Source organism: Eublepharis macularius, chromosome 4 (genome assembly GCF_028583425.1).
Source record: "Eublepharis macularius isolate TG4126 chromosome 4, MPM_Emac_v1.0, whole genome shotgun sequence".
NCBI classification, from domain to species: Eukaryota; Metazoa; Chordata; class Lepidosauria; order Squamata; family Eublepharidae; genus Eublepharis; species Eublepharis macularius.
Window position 1 is genome coordinate 82,395,936 of NC_072793.1, and position 8,169 is coordinate 82,404,104.

Consider the following 8,169-nt stretch of genomic DNA (forward strand, 5'->3'; position numbering starts at 1 on the left):
CTGAGTTTGTTAAGCAGCTGAAATTTGCCCTAACCCAGCCCTGTAAAAACGCACTCCTATATGCCTGCCACCTATCTTAGAAGAAAAAATTGGTATTGGCTTATTTTCATATGCTAATTCATTTAAATATATGCAAATTTAGACTTTCCTAACATTAAAGTGGAACTGGAACAAAATAAAACCATATAAAATGTAGCTAGGTGGCTACTTTGGCTTCCACTTTCCCCCAATTCCTTAACTTCCTCTTGAAGAAGAGGGAGCCACATGTGTGACAGAGCCTATGAATTTGTTAATCTAGCATTAGTCTAGTTCTGTTCCATGAAACTTTGGCTTTACAGCAAACATCCATTTTAACATTTTAACAGGAGGTTGTTAATAAAAGAAAATACACTATCTTTTCTTATCAGATGTTTGAGGTAATTATAGGCTTGCCATGATTATATGTCTTTTTGTATCTGTTAATGCTTTGGAACTCAATAAGGTTTTGAGTGCGCATCTGCAATAGCCCATGCAGTTGTCACAAGTACATTTGGGTCTCAGCTCAGGCTGACCCAGACAGGCCTAAGTAATGAAATGAGTCAGGCTATGGGCAAAGACAGACAGAGAAATAGAGTTGGTTAAGTAAATTGTTTTCTTGCTTGCATCTTGTTTCTTATAATTGAGAGGGATGTGGTTTGGGGGAATTTGGTCAGAATATTCCACAATAGTTATTATTTTTATAAAGAGAAGTGCAGAGACTCATGTCTCCCTGGAACTCACAACTGTGACTTGGAAATGGAAATGGAGGGATAAACTTGTAGAACGATGACTTCAGCTTCTCAGTCTTTCCTTGAACTCCCTCCATTCAGTCACCAGAGAGGAAACTATGACCATAGGGTTGCCAGCTCCAAGTTGGGAAATTCCTGGAGATCTGGGGCGTGAAACATGGAGAAAGTGGGGTTTGGGGAGGGAAAGGACCTTGGCATGGCATAATTCCATAGAGTCCACCCCCCAAAGTAGCCATTTTCTCTAGGCGAACTGATCTCTGTGGCCTGGAGACCAGTTGTAATTCCAGGAGATCTCCAGCTACTACCTGGAGGCTGGCAACCCTCTATGACCATGATCAATAACCATTTATTTAAATGTAATTATAACAGCATGATTTGTAGAGCACAATGTATTTGCTCTTCTCAGTTTTTTGGTACTCTATCTGGTCAGCTTCCTGATTATTAATCACATTTAACTATTCCTCAGTGTAGGTGTGCCTTAATGTTGGCACACCTGAATGCCTTACCATCTAAAGTTTTGCCAGAGAGATATTGTAGAGAGCCATGCTCTGACAGAGTATGCAACTGTGGTGTAGGTAGTGTTGGACAGGGACACTCTATATCATGTGACTTTTGAATGCAGCTGTTTTTCTGAGGCTAGAAATCTTTTAAGCTTTCCTTTGCTTCAAAATATAGATCATATACAGACATTACCTCTTTTATTGGAAGACAAGTGTCCAACCTGTGTCAGGTGTCACTTGTAGCTTGGCTCTGAGAGCCGAAACAAACGTGACGAGATACCTAGGTTCAACTCGTGTTCTCTTACCTCAAGGTTTGTCGGGAAGTGTAGGTGTCCTTGCAGCTTAAAGTTTATGCAGCTCCGAACCGCATGGCTTCAGGTGGGGGGCAGGTGAGCGAGGAGGAAGATGCAGTGATGCCCTCGCCCAGCCCCCACAGAGCGATACCAGGCTGCACAGGGAGAGCAGGAGGAAAGGCGTCCAGAGCATTGCAGCATCTCCCCCCTCCCGCTCGCCTGGCCCCACCTGAAGCCGCGTGGCTCAGAGCTGCATAGCTCACCATTGCTCTGCAGGGGCTGGGCAAGGGGTGGGTGGAGCGATGGTCAGTGTGATTGGGGTAAAGGCAGAGCACACCAGGCTATGCAGCTCTGGGCCATGTGGCTTTGGGCAGGGGCCAGGTAAGCAAGGGGGGAGATGCTCTGGGCACCTTACCTCCCGGATCTCCCGGTGCAGCCAGGCGTCGCTCTGCAGGGGCCCGGCCGGGTTAGGGGGGAGGAGATGAAGCGATACTCCGTGTAAGCGGGGAAGGGAAAATGCCGGGATGCACCTCAAGAGCAGGAGGAAAGGCACCCCACACCTGCACTTCCTGTTCCTCTGTAAATGCTAAACTTTAAGCTGCAAGGACACCTACACTTCCCGACAATCCTTGAGGTAAGCGAACATGAGTTGAACTTAGGTATCTTGTCACGTCTGTTTCAGCTCTGAGTGACTGATTACTGTTTTGTGCATGGACCAGGAAGACATACATTCACGTCTTGCCTCTACTGTGGGCCCCCAAGTGAACTGCTTCTACTTCACCAAACTACTGTCTCAGCCTTGATTCTCCATTTGTACAATGGGAATAGTAGTCATTGCTGTGGGAGAAACAAGAAAAAGAAGCACTTCTGTAGTAAATGCTCTACTGTGAGTGATCAGATAGTAGCTTGATACTGAGATGCAGGTTTCAAGTAGCTCAAGAAGAAAAGTGTTCTATATTGAGACTTGCCATTGTCTTAATTTCACTCCACTTTCCAGCTTTATTTTGGCATACAGAGAACCCTGTATATATCTCATTTTAAGCCAATCCATGTTTTATTTTGTTTATCCTCTGCATCTGCCTGGACTTTTAATGTCTGGTTTCAATTTATGATTTCTCTGATGTTTTATATTTTTATTGTGTAAGCTACTTCAGGCAGATTCACTGGAGATGCGTCATAGAAATTTTCCAAATAAATAAATAAATAAATAAATAAATAAATAAATAAATAAATAAATAAATAAATAAATAAATAAATATTATTTATGATCATGATCCTATTTATGATCCTTATGATTCTCTGGCCTAGGAGATAATAACCATTGCTCTTTCAGTTGTGAAATTTTATGCGCTTGTAATTGATTTTCACAGCCAATTAAACACAGCCTAGTTTTTTATATTTTAGTAATCTGTTTAAAACTAATAAGTTAAGAAGCAGTATGAGCTAGAGACAGTATATGTATTGCGGGGAAGGATTCTAGCCTGTGGGCAAGGAGTCAGATGACAGAGGACAAAATGAGAGTTGCTTAGAAAATGCATCTTTGTCCCAATTGGATTTTGTACCAAGAGTGTTCAGTGTCCAGGAAACACTTGTTTATTCTTAGTAAATATATAAATAAGGAGGGAAATGCATATCTCTCTGGTAAGCACACATTCTGTTTGAGAAGATTATGTCCTGGTTGAGGAAGAAGAATGTCCCAGAGACCATCTTGTTTACATGCATGAATGAATATTAACATCTTTCATTAGTTGGGCACAAAGTATCAAATTATGGAGAAATCCAACCATTTTAAGGGGAGAGGGGCCTTTGAAACTATTAATTTTAACAAAAATCCTTATACTTGGCTTGCCCTTTAGCTCGCACAAACCCAGCTGCATCTTTAATTCATCTTTCTGGTTTAAGTGGATGTCTATTTCCCTCTTATTTGTAGTCCTTGACTTCAGCATTTTCGGAAAAGGATGTGGCAGTGCTGGCACGGCACCAGTTTATAATAATACAGGCAGGAGATTACTGGATGTCCCGCCATGTTTTTTTTAAAAAGAAGTTCTCTATACACAGAAAGTTAATCTGACAGAAGGCTAGACCTTTCTTTCTGGCATGTTAATTTCCACAACTAGGGAAGTTTCCCCCCCCCCCTTGGTAATCAATTCATTTATCTGATCTGTATTATAACTCTTCACTATTTAGTTATGTTTGGCAAGGGGGAAAGTCTGCATTTGGACATTAGTCTGCAGTTGACAATTAGAAAAGGAATCCACAAGTTACTACAAAAAGTAGTAAAGCTCTCCCACGTCATTGTGTCTGTCAGATATTAAAGGACTATGGGACTAAGGCTTAGTGGCACATTAGTTTTAAAGGGGAAATGCCCCCCAGGCTCTAACTTATAAAGGATAGTCTCTATAAGAGAGCATTAGAGAAGGCACTGGCTTCTCAGTCTCATGGTAATGACATGCTGCAAGTTTCTTTTGCTTCACAAGAGAATAGGGATATATTTTCAACTTTGGTTCTACTTCAAGTTGTTATCCCTTGGGGCCCTTCTGAGTGATTGCAGCTGGCTTGACACACATCTGGAATCAATTACTCTCATGACGAAGCAGCCACTCCCGCAACTTTCTCTTATCCTGTGTCACAAAACCACACATTCCCGCCACATTTTTAGAAACTTAAAGCTAGATTTTAAAATATGGATACCAAGTCCAATGGTAGAAGGGCTTTAAAAAAAATAATCCTAATACTTTTAGACAATTTTGAAATTTATTTTATTTATTTCCATTATTTTATACTCTGCTTTTCTCACTGAGACTCACAGTGTGAGTTAGTGCAGTCTGTTTCAAGGACATTTCAATAGACAATGTAATAGGGTAAGTAGTGTGAAAAGGGCCAGGGTCTATAAATGCAAGTTTGCAAGGATTTAAAACCAGTAGAAATCTAATACAGAGTTGGAGAAATGCTGAAACACAGCATAAACAATTCTAAGAATGTTACATTAAACAAACATAAAACAACCTAGAACTACCTGGTAGGATCATACACAAAGGAACAGAGAGCAAATAATAACACATAGTAGTCGAGCCTATGGTCCCGACTCCCTATCCCTCTATTGATGCATCCCTCTGAGACCACTTCCTTACAGTACAGCCCTCCTCTCTGAGTAAAAAAGTCCTCTTGAATAATTCAGTGTTGCATTGATTGCGGAAAGTCAGGAGAGTAAGAGCTTTCCTGATCTCTTCAGGATCTCTTCAGGAGATCCTGATCTCTTCAGGTAGGTCATTCCATACGGTAGGGTGTGCCACAGAGAATGCAATTGTATGGGCAGCTGTTGATTTTACTTATGTGCAAGGTGGCACCTGCAGGAGGCCCTGTTCAGATGAGTGAAGATGCCATGGTGGAGCATGGGAAAAGAAATGATGGATCAAGGCCGTGAAGAGCTTTATATGCAGAATGGGAGTAATATTCAGTCATCTCTTAGCTCTCAATCATAACAAAGCTGCAGTGTTCAAAGCTGCAGTCTCCAAGTTAAGAGGGGAGATCTATGTACAATGCAATATAAGAGTCAAGGCTTGGTGTTGCCATGGCATGCATCCAGGTGACCAAATCGGCCATGTCAAGGTAGGGGGCCATCTTCCAGGCTAGACTGAGGTTATAGAAAGCATTTTTGCACCTGCCTTGTTTTTCTAGCAGTAGTGCTAGTTCCAGTATATCCCCTAGGCTTTTAACTGAATTGGACTTGAATACTCACTGACACCAGCAGGGTGGGCATCAGCATATTTCTGATTTCTGGAGATTTGGGGGATGGAGCCTGGGGTGGGTGGAGTGTGAGGAGGGAAGTGATCTCAGCAAGATAAAATGCCATAGAGTCCACCCTCCAAAGCAGCCATTTTCTCTAGGAGAACTGATCTCTGTAGCCTGGAGCTAAGTCGTAATTCTGGGAGATCTCCAAGCCTCATCTGGAGGTTGGCAGCCCTAGGCCCAGAGCTTCTATCAAGGCCCGCCTCCACTGACCCTCCACCTGCACATTTCCTCTGCCATCTGCCTAGGCACCCTCCTTCTGCGCTCCTGGCTGCTTATTCTGCCAAGCATTGCCAGGGAAGAGTGTGAGGGGATGCAAGCAGTGCTTCTGATGGCTGTGGCAGTGGCAGTCCTAGCCACACACACTGCCCAGTGCTGTTGAGAAAGGGCATGCTTTTGGCTCTGGGCGGTAGGAGGGGTCATAAGCGGGCAGGCATGTGCAGGGTACATGGGTGGGGGCAGGAAGGGAGGTGTGAGCAGGGGTTCTGGTGGGCAGAGGAGGGGAGAGGGGCCCTGGGCACTCTCTGCCCAGGGCTCATCAAAACCAGGAACCAGCCCTGCTCACCAGACATAAGTCATGTTGCATTCCTATAAATCAGTGAGCAACAAGGGGGGGGGGGCGGTAAAGAGCTGCTGAACTTCTGTGGTTTTCTCTTGAAACTGCTGGTCTCCTGCTATTTTTCTCTCAGCAAGGGTTAGTATGAGTCTTTGAGCCACTCAACGAGGAAAAAAAGAGAGCTAAGCTAACACATGAAGCTGCTTTATACTGAATCAGACCATCAGTCCATCAAGGTCAGTATTGTCTACTCAGACTGGCAGCAGCTCTTCAGGGTCTCAGACAAGATCTTCCACATCACCTACAACCTGATCCTTTTACCTGTTGATGCCAGTCTGGGACTTTCAACAAAAACCAAAAGGGAAGCCCCCGGGGGCAAGAGAGCATACAGCAAAAACCGGAGGACGCCACAAAATTAAACAACGAATTATGTAATGATTTTTTTATATAAAGTGCAAAAGTGCAATAGTGTATAAATAAGGTACAAAAGTTCTAGTGATACAATAAATACAACAATTACAATTACAATGCAGCGGTCTGTCGCCAAGATGAATTATTTACAACCATACAATGATGGACTCAACCGGTGGTGGAGAGTGCAGTAAAGGAAGGGTAGGAGGGAACCAGTCCATGTATTCATAAATGGAATAAAAGGAACCACGCTAGCCGACGGGCTAAAGCTTCCATTTACAATTCCCGTTTCGGAACTTCTTCTTCCAGGGCTAGTCTCTAGAAGTTATTAAATATGATATAATAAATAGTCACTAATGAACCACGTTCCTGCATGTACCCCCCAACTATAAACACATACAAAAATGCATACTCACTATCCGTAACCAACACTCCTCACACACCCACCAGTGCAGAGCAAAAATTAAATCGACAGATGCAGGTACTCAACGACACGCCCCACCATTTAAACTAACTCACTTGGGTCACCGAGTCATACAGAATTAAAGGGCTCGTGCTACTCTGGACAGAAGATATACAGCAATGCAACGAAAACAAAGCTAGACACACCCAAAGAAAGTTAGACACACACAAAAAATGGACCACCAATTATTTTAGCCAATAAAACATGAATAGTCGATGGAGAGGTTCAAACCCCCTGGGCTCATACTCTGGAGGGCGAAAATCCATTTGGTCTCTGATCGTAAAAGTTTAGTGGTACAACCGGCATCCAGCACCTCCAATACCGAGACAGACAACTCCCTAGGGTCGTTATGGCAAGATATAAAATGTTCGACCAAAGGAGCTTCCCTAACTTGATTTTTAATCCTAGACAGATGTTCCTGTACCCGGACGCGTAACTGCCGTGTGGTGCTGCCAACATAATTGAGGCGGCACCCACATTGAATGATATATACCACATTGAAAGATTTACATGTGGAAAATTTAATCGGGGGAGTTCTCCTGGGAGTTATTAAACTCGATAAATCCACCATCAAGTTACAAACTGAACAGTCGCCACATGGAAAATGTCCAGATGGAAGGGAACGACCGGGAACTGATCTACTAAATTCCGATCTGACTAGAATGTCTTTAAGGCTTCTCGTTCTCCTAAGTCCCGCTAGGGGGTATTGCTCACAGCCTGGAATCCCGCTCACCAAATGCCAGTGTTTCCTAATGATTTTATTTATGGCCCCTGTCATGGAAGTGTATTCCAGGGACCACTTGATTCTGGAGTCCCGCTGGCGGGGTCTAGGCTGTAAGAGCACTTCACGCGGAGTGGAAGCAGCTCTCCTAATAGCTGGTCGTATAACCTCTTCTGGGTAGCCTCTCGAAGCAAAACAAGCGTCCATTGCTCGGCTATGCAGGTAAAAGTCAGAGGGATTGGTGGAATTCCGTCTGACTCTTAAAAATTGACCAGTGGGGATGTTATTTTTCAAACGTCTAGGGTGAAAGGAGTCATAATGTAAATAGGAATTCCTGTCCGTTGGTTTTACATAGGGACGCACGCCGAGCGAACCAGGTGTGCGTTTGTAAATGGTGACATCTAAGTAATCAATACAACTCATACTCCCAACCCAGGAAAACTCAATATCCGGGTCAAGAGTATTAAGCCAATGGCCAAATTTTTTGTAACTCTTAGGGATCATGGCTGATTTAGCCGAGACCTTTGCTTTTTCGGCAGAGGAACGTGACCAAATATTATCCATTAATAAGTCTCTCCTTGGGTCAACCACTTCGGTACCACTTGAAGATTGGTCTACCCTGGAGTAACTTGAAATGAAAAAGTGTCGCTTGTCTCTCAACGCGGCCTC